The sequence below is a fragment of the Bombina bombina genome, chromosome 5, assembly GCF_027579735.1.
Source record: "Bombina bombina isolate aBomBom1 chromosome 5, aBomBom1.pri, whole genome shotgun sequence".
NCBI lineage: Eukaryota > Metazoa > Chordata > Amphibia > Anura > Bombinatoridae > Bombina > Bombina bombina.
In genome coordinates, this window is record NC_069503.1 from 149681170 (window position 1) to 149695204 (window position 14035).

The following is a 14035-nucleotide window of genomic DNA, read 5'->3' on the forward strand; positions in this document are numbered from 1 at the left end:
TCCCTTTATTTTTGTGAGAATGATTAAATTATTCATTTTGTATGAAGTTTAAATTACAAATTTTATTGTGCACTTTTGCTAAGAAAATGCTGTATACGGCCCTTAATGAGACACCCTGTTTTCAGGGTAAAAAGTGGCTTTAGATGATTCCACCACGGAAATAGAAGGACTGGTGACATTATTTAATAATCTCACCAGTCTAGAGAGCTTTAGATAATTGTGCCTCATATCACCAGCTCATCTGCTTCAAAACGCCACTGTTCCTCTGTGTATCCAAATGTACACCATCAGATTATTAAACTGTCCATAGAGTGTCCAGCAAAACTGTAGTTTGCATTCCGCCACTGAGAGCTGTGACCACTGCAAATGCAGGCTGTGTAGACTCTGCTAAAAGCAAAATACTATCCGGTTTCATCTACTGTCTTATTTCACTCCCAAATACGTGTATTTTGCAAGAGAGACTATCATGAACATGTGTTTGCACACACATACCGCTGGTATTACGAGTTGAAAATAAATGTGAGGTTGAGCGTATTCGCTATTTATGCAAGAATGATTACCGCCTCCTCAGAGCTTAGTTAATTGTTTCACAAAACACATCAAAAATACATTGCAAAGTACGGTTACACTCATAACACCATCTAATAAAGATTATTAGGAAAAAAATTGAGCACAAAAGTTAGAAAGGCTCCAAGATATAAGGACTCAGGTGTTAGAAAAAAAAGTGCTGCAAGGACTTTAACATAGACATACATACTTACATATCATATATACATATATATTTGTTTGTGTAGATATATTTATATGTATGTGTATATATAGTGTATATATATATATATATATATATATATATATATATATATATATGTGTGTGTGTATATATATATATATATATATATATATATAAATATGTGTGTGTGTGTATATATATATATATATATATATATATGTGTATATTTGTATATTATATGACTAGGGCAGATTGATGAAACGTGTAAACCTGTGTGCTTCGCTCTTCTTGTACTATGCTTTGAAACTTCCTGGATTACATTTTAACTTATTGATAAATGAAATTTATTTTTTAACAGAGTGAACCACTGTTCTTGATTCATTTTACTTTCTTTAAATACCTAACTATATATCCATTTATTCTGTATATACTTTAACTTGTGGTTACTAGGTTGTCTAATATGTTACCATAGCAATTGATACAGAAGTTCCGGAGCTAATAGATGACTATGTATTCTAATACTCAATCACTTACTTTTCACTTTTTTGTTCACATGAATATTGCTTACATTATTCACAATAATTTACTAGCTCATATTCAGAGTTCCGTCCCTTGGCCATCCTAGTTTGCAACTTAAACATTCAGTATATTTCTCTTTTCCCCAGAACCAGAGGTGGTAATAATGAACAGGTTCTGGAGAAAAGAGAAATATACTGTATGTTTAAGTTGAAAAGATAAAGGGGAGTGAATAGCAGATTACGGCAGAGAAAGCTAAAACACATAAGACTGACAGATTCGCTACCCTGTTGATCTGTACTAGCTTTTATGGAGTTGCTTTTTATTTTTAAAGAAATAAAGTTTATATTTTATCGAGAGCGGATCTTTTTTCCTATCTGTTTCTTTGCATAGCTTGATACCAGCTATGATCCAGCTCTGTTAAGTTTTGTAGAGAACCCCCCTTCATGTATGTGTGGTACAGGTAGTGTGTTTATAGGGCTGAAAACTGGAGGCTATACTTTGAAGGAGTCGTTGTCATCCCAATCCTAAGGTGAGCCGAATGCCCAATGCTGACAGCGAACATTCTTACACGGGAGAGCGAGCCTGGAGGAGCTGGTCGGTTGACAATAAGGGGCAGAGAAATAGCCGGTAATGGCATACCCCGTAGTCAGTATGGATGCTATGCATTGTTGGAGGGTGTCAGTGGGAAAGAACCCAGGTAAATTTGGCATAACTGGAGGAAAGTATTGGTGAAGGATGTCTGAGAGCGGTAAGAAACACATCCACCAGGGAGTAAGTCCATAGAGGCTATGTTTTTTGTGCGTATCGACAACTGATATACTCACTTTGTCTGGTATTGCATATATTGTACAGCCTTCCAAAATTTGTGCCCGTACATAGAACGCTGAAGAATTGTTTTTCTAGTTTAGTATCTGTTTACAGACATATATACACATATAAAAACATAAATACATATGTACACATATATAGACATATATAAGTGCATTGGAGCCCTTTGCAGTTAAGTAGATGAAAACATGTAAAAACATTTTTATGCAATATTCATATTTAAAGGGACAGTAAATGTAAAAAATGTGCAGAATTATGTAGTATTATCTTAGCAACAGCTTGTAAAATCAAAAGGTTTTGAGAGATTTTATCTGCTAAAGTTATACTTACCTCGTCTCCTCTCCAGGCTCTTCTGATCATGTCTTCTATTCAAAAGTTGTTCGCGGACTCAGTGTCTAATCACAGCGCGCTGACCACACTATTGAACTAAATGTAGTGCGCTCCCACTCTGTTCTGGTAGCGGGAGCGAGCTACATTTAGTTCAGTGTGATTAGACAGTGCACCCACAAACCGCTTTTGAAAAGAAGACATGATCAGAAGAGCCTGGAGAGGAGACGAGGTAAGTATAACTTTAGGGGATAAAAGCTCTCAAAATCTTTTGATTTTACAAGCTGTCGCTAATATAATGGTACATAATTATGTAACATTATTTTTTACATTTACTGTCCCTTTAATAAAGTGTATAACTGTGTTTGTACTGTAAATATTTCCCATTCCAATGTTCTGCACATAGCAGTATATGTTCTATGTATTTATAAATAGACATTCATATATATAAATATCTGTAAATATCTATACCTATATATAATCATCTGTATATATACTGTAGGTTTAGATATATATTGTACCAAAATACCATCTGATATATATATATATATATATATATATATATATATGTATTTATGAAGAAATCTAACATATCCTTCTGTGAAGAACATTGGAATGTGAAATATTCATATTTTCATATTGGGTTAGGGCACTTGAGAATATGGGATAGGGTTTGCACGTGAGTTTACTTCTATGGGGGAATACCTGAATGCGCACGCAATATTATAAGTTCAGCTTTTGTGCTCGTCCTGTTAGCTTGCGAGTGAAAACATTTTACTTTTAACTCATAATATGAGCGCAACCCGACGTGCGCAAAAAGCATTAAATAGTGCACCACTCGTATTCTGGTCCTAAAGGAGTAAAATATTTGGATATTTGTGATGATTTGTTTACAAAGTTTCATAAACAACAATTTGATTACAAGATGCAATATTATTTGAATACAATGAAAGTACAAATACTGCACAGTACATATGAATTAACCATATAAAAACTTATTTAAAATAACTAACACTATATAGATTGGTCAGTTGTAGTCCAGCTGAAAAGGTTATCACATAACTTATCTACAAAAAACCAATGATCATAAGTTTATTTTTTTGAAAAAAAAATGTCCTTTGCTTCTTCAAGGAATGGGAGATATATTCTAAAATTGGATGTTGTCCCTTTTAGTGATATTTGGTCAAAATGTATGGAAGGCTAGACCAGTAGCCAGTTGTTCTCTCTTCCTGTGCAGTAAATCTTTCAGGGCCTTTAAATAGATTTTAAGGCCTTTCTGGATTTTCACTCATCCTACCATAGCCGATTCTTGCTTCCTGCTCTGGTTTTCTGGACCTCCTGCCAAAGCTTATCGCTGTATCACATACCAGAGTTCTTCATTGTTTCTCATTGTTTTTACCCTGATATTCAGGGCCATGTACCATAGATGATTCTGGTTTCATGTCTCTATTTTCAGGACCTCCTACTATAGCGTACATTTACTTCCTGATCTGGCTTTCTGGATATCTAATTCTGGCTTTTTTATCCTCCTAAAGTTGCTTATCCTTGTTGTCCATCCTGAATTTTCACCCTCCTACAATTCCTGATCATTCATGCCCTCCTACTATAGCTGACCCTAGCTTCCTGTCCAGGCTTCCGAAACATCTACCATAACTGATCCTTGCTCCTTCCTTTGAATTTCAGAAACTCCTACCATAGCTTATTTTTCCTGTCACTATTTTCAGGATCCCTTACAATAGATTTGTCTGATCTGGATTCTTGTGTCTCCAAAAATTGCTTATTATTGTTCCCAATGTTTCTTCTTTCCTGTTTTGTCTCTTGAGGATTACTTTCATTGCTGATCCTTGCTGTCCTTCTTGACTTTCTGCACCTCTTTCCTTAACTGATCCTTTAATGGTTCTCCTGGTTTTTTGGGACCTCCTCCCATAGCTGATTATTTATGCCTTCCCTGACTCTCTTGATCTCCTACCATAGCTAATCCTTGCTGCCTGATCTGATTTTCGAGACTTCAATCTTGCTACCGACTGTGCCACAGTACTGTGCAATGAGTGTACACCATAGTAGCCTACATAATCGTTTAGAAAGCTGTAGTACACACAATATATATATATATATATATATATATATATATATATATATATATATATATATATATATATATATATATAGATATATATATATATATATAGATATATATTATATATATATATTTTTATATATATATTTTATATATATATATAATATATATATATATATATATATATACATACATAAATCCTCAACCATTAACTTCAATAACAATTTACGCCAATGTTTGGAAAAATCTAAATTTAAGATTCTTTAAATTATTAGATTTGGCAGCAAAAAAAAAAATACATTAAAGGCAAAACAATGAAAAAGGCGAGTGCAGTATTAAGTATGCATACAGCTGTTAATAGGCGGAATTGGTAATTAAATTATATGATCTATAAAGTATGAAGCTGGACGAAGCAAGACAAATGTTTAGATTTACAGGTCTGCAGAGAGGAAATCTGTGATCAACCAGCATAGGAAAACATATTAGCTCATATTCATGTGTTAATCCATGAAAATAAATGAGCCGTTACCTTTAAAATATAGGATACCACTTATATTTTTATTATACACAATGGATTGTGCAAATACTTATAAGGATCTGATGTTGAAATGTGGATCTTCAAATGACACAGTTTTAGTATATGTAATGTTTTATACGTTTTTAATGTGTATATATGCTTTTAAAGGGAATTTCTCAAATGTGCATTCAAGCTCTTAAAGAAAATGTGTCTGCTACTAAAGTCTGGCTATATTTTCACTAAAGTAATAATCATCATAAGTCATTAAGCTGTTTTACAAACCTCTGCAGGGGTGGACAGTCTGAAGCAGCAGGTTTAACGAATTTACAAAAGAAATACACCATCAATGTACTCCTTAGTGAAAAATAAAAAGTGCAAGAAAATAAGTATATAACCCGTGCTATCAGTCAGTAGAAATACTAACTTTCAAAAAGCGGACTAGTATTTCTATGTACAACTATGCTTCATATTTAAGATGTTAATAAAGGCATATTTCATCAAACAATTCAGAAACACTGTATCCAACAAAAGTTCATATGTTGCTTGAAGATATCAGACTGAAGACAAAGTTACCACTGATGAAGACGTGAGTTCACTTCAAAACGAGTAAGGATTGAGTGGCACCTGGCGGCATAGGTGATAGTAACGAATGGAGGATCCTTGCTTGAAACCAAACACATTTTTAGACTGAAGCTGTTAATCCAATAACGGCAAGGATCGGAGTATCCTATTGTTATTCAAGGCTGAATATATACCTCATATGATTGAGGATTATAAATGTGAGTGCATTGGCATACTTTGTTTTGTGGCAATAAATCAGTACACACTATGGTGCCTATTTCTCAAAGGTCTTGCGGACCTGATCCGACAGTGCGGATCAGGTCCGCAAGACCTCGCTGAATGCGGAGAACAATACGCTCTCCGTATTCAGCATTGCACCAGCAGCTCACAAGACCTGCTGGTGCAACGCCGCCCCCTGCAGGCTCGCGGCCAATGGGCCGCCAGCAGCGGGGTATCAATCAACCCGATCGTACTCAATCGGGTTGATTTCCGGCGATTCCTTTCTGCCTCATCAGAGCAGGCAGACAGGGTTATGGAGCACCAGTCTTTAGACTGCTGCTTCATAACTGCTGTTTCTGGCGAGTCTGAAGACTCGCCAGAAATACGGGCCCACAAGCTCCGTTCGTAGCTTGATAAATGGGCCCCTATGTTGATTCCTTCTTGTTTTTCTATCTGAGGAAATACAGACTACTTCATGTATTGGGCGACAAACATATATACAAATATACCAACAGCAACAAGAAGAAAACACTGCAAACCAATATTACGTGCTGTTCAATCAGGTAAGGTTTATTCGTCCACTGGAGACATAAGCAGACATAAAGCACCTGACATATTTCACGCAGGCGTACCCGCGCTTCATCAGAGGTCTATATACAAATATAAACACATAAATACATATGAACACATATAAAGAAATAAATATAAGTGCATTGGAGCCATTTGCAGTTAAGTAGATGAAAGCATTTAAAAATTATATTCATGCAATATTCATATTTAATAAAGTTTTATACTACGTATTTACTGTAAATATTTAACATTCCAATGTTCTGCACTTAGCAGAATATGTTCTATGAATTTATAAATATATATTCCTTTATATATCTGTATATATCTATACCTATATATATATATATATATATATATATATATATATATATACAGTCATGGCAAAAATATTGGCATCCCTGCATTTCTGTCAGATAATGCACCCCTTCGTCTAGAAAATTGCTGCAATTACAAATGTTCAGGCATTCTCATGTTTATTTATTTTGTTTGTATTGCTATGACACAAAAAAGTAGAGAGAAAAAAGCCAAATCTGACACATACCACGCAAAACTCCAAAAATAGACTGGACAAAAATTATTGGCACCCTCAATTTAATATTTGGTAGCACACCCCTTGGAAAAAATAACTGAAATCAATCGCTTCCTGTAACCATCAATGAGTTTCTTACACCTCTCTACTGGAATTTTGGACCACTCTTCTTTTGTCAGCTGCTCCCGGTCTCTCGGATTGGAAAGGTTCTTTTTCCCAACTGCTGTTTTGAGATCTCTTCACAGGTGCTCTATGAGATTGAGATCTGGACTCATTGCTGGCCAGTTCAGTACACTCCAGCTCTTTGTCTTAAACCATTTCTGGGAGCTTTTTGATGTGTCCTTTGGGTCATTGTCCTGCTGTATGACCCATGACCTCTGATGGAGACCCAACTTTCTGACACTGGGCACTACATAGCACCACAGAATTCTTTGGTAGTCTTCAGATTTCATAATGCCATGCACACAGTCAAGACATCCAGTGCCTGAAGCACCAAAGCAACCCCAAGACATCAGTGAACCTACACCATGTTTGACTGTAGAGACTGTATTCTTTTCTTTAAAAGCCTAATTTCTATGCTCTATGGGATTGACATCTGGGGTAGATTTATTGTATGACGGGTGGACATGATTCGCTGTAGCACAAGTTAGCACGAGAGCGGGAGTGTTAAATACCACTCAACTTGCAATATGTCCATTAAAGAGATGGTTAACTATTACAACCTTGAGCTATCGTTATTTTTTTATTTTTTTTATTTTTTTATTTTTTATTGAGGTATATTTAAAGGCATACATCAATCATAAAAAAAAAAAGCAAAGTTGTGCGTCACAAGTCACATACAGTGAGGGTTCAATGTTACAGGTATGGTGAAATAAACATAAAAGAAACGTGTATGTTAAAAGAGAACAATGGGGTGCGGCATAGACTAGAGGAGCCGCATAGTTAGCCCTCCTAGTCTAGGAGGTATGTTATAGATGGGGGGGGGAGGTGGGAACTTGAACGATAGATAAGATGAAATGTATATCTGAGGAGGCCTTTAAAATATGGAGTATCATACACATAGAGAACATAGCTAATTAAGCTGATTTAGAATGTGGTGTAGGAGAAGATCGCAAATTTAAAGTCGTGATGCTGGTCCAGCCCACATCACAAAATGGTACTATACGCCCCAGTAGGACTGTGTCTTCTTTTACCAGGTTATGAATTTGCGCACTTTGTCTCATGACGAGACAACACGACACTCAGTAAGATACTTACATTAATCAGCTGCTAATATAATAAACTCAGAGTTTAGTCAACAAATGTGCTATACAAGCAACTCAAGTAGCCCATTTAGATTAAAATATGGAAAGCCAACATAAGTATGCGAACTAAGGATGTAAGCAAAGGTGAAATGTGGAAGCCAGGTTATGACCCCTATAATATAAAACACTGTTAATTATGAAGATTTGCTCCCAAGTTTCTAACTGAGCCCCATGTCATGGGGTAATATGGGATTAGGTGCTAGGAAACAAGGGATAGTATTGTTATAAGAGGTGAGGCAAAACAGTTGAGCGTGGTATGATAGCTATAATACTGTATACAGTAGATGTTAAGGCGCAGCCTCGGCCGCTGACTACGCCTATGCTATCGGGAAGTAAGACTCAATATTCCAAGTATATAAGAGCTAACCACCAGAAGCAATATAAGGTAGATGGGCACATGTGCCATAGGCTACACTAGCGTTATCTCTTTCTAACTTAAGAGCAGCAATATCTTAAAACATTTCTTTTAAACTCAATTATCCCCATAATCTCATAACTATAGGATCTCACTGTATATGGCGATAATATATAACTTAGGTGCCCCAGCCAATGTTATCCTAAAGCGCAATAAAGGAAGATATGTAGATGGTTTATATGTGGGCTTATAGAGCTGGGTACATTAGCTTATAAACAGAAAAGCTGACATATATAGCAATAAAGGGATACATATCACATCATGCCAAGTATAGTGTATAGAAGGCACAATATTCACAGTGGAGGGGAAAAAAAAACGTTTGAAACATATATTAACAGATAGCATTTTCATAGAATAAACCTGGATCTCTCTAATCAGAGCTTTAAGAATGTTAGTAAATGTAATCAAACCCAAAGAGTCACTTGGAAGTTCCTTAACATTAGTGCAGGTGGGTTCTGCTAACCAACATAAACATGGCAGATAGAATTTAGGCTGTAGGTTTTTTAAAAGTCTGAGTGGAGGCGTCTATGGAACTAAACAGAATCTGTGACCGGGCATCCAATCGTCACCTGGAAAGTCAAAGTATTTACCCCATTCCTGTTCTCTCAAACAGGGAAGCTGGAGAGTCTTGTCGCGATGCCGCTCCTGCTTGTAAGACCGTTTGGGGTATATCAGTAATGACCAGATGAAAAGCGGCACTGAAAACAGCCAAGCTGCCAACCATATCTCTAGCTCTATTGCCGACCCTGGTCCCCGGCTGGCCAGAATAAGTAGAGTCCACTTTTGGTAGGTGATTGTAGATCGCGCCGGGTATTGTGTTTCCAATGGTAGTCACCTCAGCTGCACAGAATAGTTCCGTCGCAGCCGCTGCAGAGCCAAGGCCGCATGGTGAATGCTGGGGTCCCATGGCAACTCTTTCAACTACATGTGCTTCAGTCAATTCCAAGATCTTCGCCATCACAGGTGTGCATAGATCCTCAAGAGCACTGTTGCTCTGCTCCGCTTGCTCTTGTGTGAGGCGGTGTGGAGGAAACTGCTCCGAGGCTGACATTAAAGATGGCGGCTGGTAAAGGACAGCCATGTCTGGTGACCGGTGTCCCATGCAAGTGGTTAGGTCATCAGGAGAGATAGAGTGAGCAGCAGAAGGCTTGAAAGCTTTGTCTATGGCTTCTAAGAGAGCTGCGTTATGATGAGTGAGCAGTTCCTTTATCTGGGTGAGAAGGAGCGCAGCCATGTTTCCACACGCTCAGCCTTCAAGTGGGAATGAGAGGACTGGGGCTATAGGGCTATTCAGTATACCATAGTTTCCCCACAGGCTGTAGGCAGATAGAGTTCCATAAAAGTAGCTAACAAAGTTGATAAAAGTTGAGTAAGATAGGCATTTAAACCATAAAGATCATTGTAATTGTCAGGAGCTCTGAAAAAGTGCGGCTTGCTCCGTTGATAGCTGGCTCCGCCCGCCGAGCTATCGTTATTTTAACAAATAAATAAATAATGTGACTTTAATTCATGAATTTTCTAAAATCGCTATATTTATTAAAATATTTATTGTTTAAACTCAGATTTTATTATTTATATCCTCCTCCCGTACCACGGCCGCCATTAAAATTCTCCGGTCACGTTTTTTTAACATCCACTGACAGCTCAGGCCAGTCGGCGACACTCCTCTTAGCTAACACGCCCTTCAACAGATATGCGCATGCCCTAACTATTCTATCGGTGTCTGAGAGTGCTCTAGATTGGAATTGTGCGTATGCTCACCATTTATTTACGGCGATTGGCAACATTTTACTAAGGCTAACATCTGTTGAAATATTGTCAGGCAAGTTTTTTTTTCCTTTCTGAAGGTGCAGATGACTGTAAACGCTTATTTGATGATTGGATAGAATGTATTGCATACATAAATGTAACGCATGTGCAGAGCAAGGCAAGAAGATTGACATGACAATGCGGTGACACAGGGAGGGGTGGTTATATTCTATCGCAGGGATGAAGATGGCAGGGAAGGAGCAAGGAACGGTAACGCTGTGAAAGTAAACTATTAATTTATTACATTTAGGATTAACGTTTTTAAATAAATATATATGCAAAATAAGTTATAATTACTCAATTATTAATATTTAAATATTGAAATACTAAAAATTTACCATCACTTTAATGAGCTGCAATGCTTTTAATTCAACAAATCATCTCTATGTATAAATCCATGCGGCACATGCTGTATACCTGCTAGCTGTATGTGGAATGCTATAATGTATAACTGATTTCAATATGTGGGCGGGGTTATAACCAATTTACATAAAGAGCAGTGTATATGGAATTTCCAAGGTGGGAAACATTGACATGTCAGAAAAATTTTATTGCCTTAAGAAATTGTAGCATAAAATGTTCTCCGCTCTAATTTGTTCCCAATGATCCATTTAACCTGCTGGAGCTGTTTTCCCTACATGCTCAGCGATACTCTTGGGAGCACTTAGATCTGCATATGGGATATCGCTAAATCCCTCACAAAATAAACTTCTAGGGAAGCGCGTCAAATTCATGTTGAATATCACTCAAGCGGTAAGCCGAGGGCGTGCTGAGGGTAAACTAATCTGATAGTGCACAAGTAGTTCTGATCTACACTATTAATAATACTAATAATGATAATAATAATGGTTGTCTTCAGGTCTTAATAAGCACTACATTTTATAGTGGCATTTTGGACTGCGCTTGAGCACAACACTTAACTTACCACTTGTACCACAAGCTCAATAAAAGGCTAATATTGTTCCCTCTGCTATCTATTATTATTATTATTATTGATATTAAAACTTAAATGCACCTATGTACATTTAAATTTTGATTATTCTATCCCTTTAATTGTTATGTGGAAGTGACCACGGGTCAATTTATGAAGCAGCGGATGCTGCCTATTCCGCGTGAGCCTTCTGGCTCGCCAGAATCATGATTTAAGAAGCAGCGGTCTTAAGACCACTGCTCCTTAATTCTTCCGCCACCTCTGAGGTAGCGGACTGCAATCAGCTCGATCAGATGATTGACACCCCCTGCTAGTGGCCGATTGGCCATGAATGTGCAGGGGGCAGCATTGCACAAGCATTTTACTAGGTGTATCTAGCTGTGATTATGAAGCCTTGAAATGAAAGCAACCTTAGGCTTGATGATATAGGTGTTAATAATTTCTCATGCTAGTAATGCATATAGGGGCATGAAAGACTGTTATTACAACAGCAGATCTTTAAAGACGTTTACAATTCTCTTCTATAAGTGCTTTTAATTGTTAAGGGACTTGAAACCCATATTTTTTCTTTCATGATTCAGAAAGAGCATTCCATCTCACTGGATAGGCATTTTTAGTGATCTAGCGGATACAAATGATCTGCTGGGCTTGGACGTTCCAGGAGTTCTTGAGCATGATCATTATTTTTAAACTAATCCTTGACTGCCATTGTAAAGCATCTTATCTCACGGTAGTGTTTCACTATTTCAAAGCTGATGAAGTTTTGTTTGTTTTTTGCATATGTTATAGTGAACTGGTTTATAGAGTAAATATTTTTCTATAATATTTTGAAGGCAGGTTTGTAATGTCAAGTAGAGCCTCAGACCTTGATGATCTGGTGACTGGTTACAAATCATTATAAATTACGCAAATGTTACATTGCAAAGCTGCAGCAAGATTTGTCTACTAGATATTAGTTTCATATATGAACCAATGCCGTTGATGACTGACAATTTTTGATGTCATAACATTCTCACTTATAGGGGGAAGGGGCTGAGCTGCGGGGCTGGTTTGATTTATGAGTCCGGTCCTGAACCTGTAACAAACAAGCTATTAGAAAGGGGTTTCGCTGAAAGTCAGAATGTTTAAGTTGCCTCTTCTCCTTTGTTCCAGATGGAAATGACACACTTTTTATACTCATTCTTTCTCTCTTTAAACGTATCTAACTAATGAGGAAATGGTAATAAAAAAATCATACTATTCTATTAAATAAGGTTTAGAGTTAAGGAGCAGAAGCAGAAAATGATTATTAAAGTGGCAGTAAACACCTTTAGATTTTTATATAAAATCTTTAGTTACGGGTAATGAAACAACTTTGCAATATACAGTACTTTATTTATTTTAGCCCTTTTCATGTAATTTATCACTGAATGTTGATGATTATCTAATGCTCGGAACTTGAAATGCACCTACAGCTTGTCAATCATCCTGGAAAAATGTCCAGGTTTTCTGACATCTAAAACCTGTGAGTTTGTGAACAGGTTAAGAAGCATGAATAAGCGTGTACCAAAATGGCCCCAAAGAAGCTTACGAACTTTCATAAGGGCTAGATTACGAGTGGAGCACAATATTGCGCTTTCACAAGTGTATATTTGCACTACACTTAGTAATATTACAAGTTAAGCAAGGTGACATTGGCATTGTCTAGAAGCTTTGTGCTCACTAAAGTCCGCTTACAATGGGAGCCTCGTTCTAATAGTCGTACATCCAATGCACTCCAGCCACCAGAAGAAATCTTTGTTTAAAAGACCTTTATTTTCATTAGTTGGGTCTAAAGGTTTACAGGAACAACGTTTCGAACCTAAAATAGGCTCTTAGTCATGTACAGGTACATGACTAAGAGCCTATTGTAGGTTCAAAACGTTGTTCCTGTAAACTGTTGAACCCAACTAATGAAAATACAGGTCTTTTAAACAAAGATTTCTTCTGGTGGCTGGAGTGCATTGGATGTATGACTATTTGGATTAACAAGATTTGGCAAATCTTACTCTGTGCCCCACAAACAAGTGTGCTGTTCTCTTTCCTTTTTTGAGCCTTGTTCTAATGCCATGAGACACGGCAAAGAACCTAGCGCAGCGCATGGGGTAAGTCACGCAGTGTTGAGCAGCAAATTAAAAATATATATGAATATATATATATATATATATATATTTATGTGTTTATATGTGTATATACACAATAACACATATGTATTTAAGAATATACATATATATTTACAGTAAAAACACAATCCCCATAGACTTCAATGTAAAGGCACTCCCCTCATTTTAACCCCTTATAACTGCTTTGTGCATCCCTCGCCAACAATGCAGGTTGCGCTATATGCTTTCCCCTATTGAAGCTGGTTTTGGGAAGGTGCACAAAGAGTAGCTCAAGGGCCAATTCTACAATAGAGGCAGACTAGGCGACCACAAACTTAGTGTATGACATAATTGTTTTTTATTGTTTTTTAATGTGTGTATTTACTTTTTTGCTGCTTAACTTGGGCTTCGTAGTAAGAGCTGTATGTGGTGCCATAATGGCTAGAATAGGAGGAGACTCCCTTGCAAAATAGCGAGGCAGAGAGTGCAGGTCAGCTGAAAGCATCTGGCTGAAATATCTCACTGCACAGCCCCTGCACTCTCTGCAAAACTTTACCAGCCTTTGTAAAAGTTGTTAGA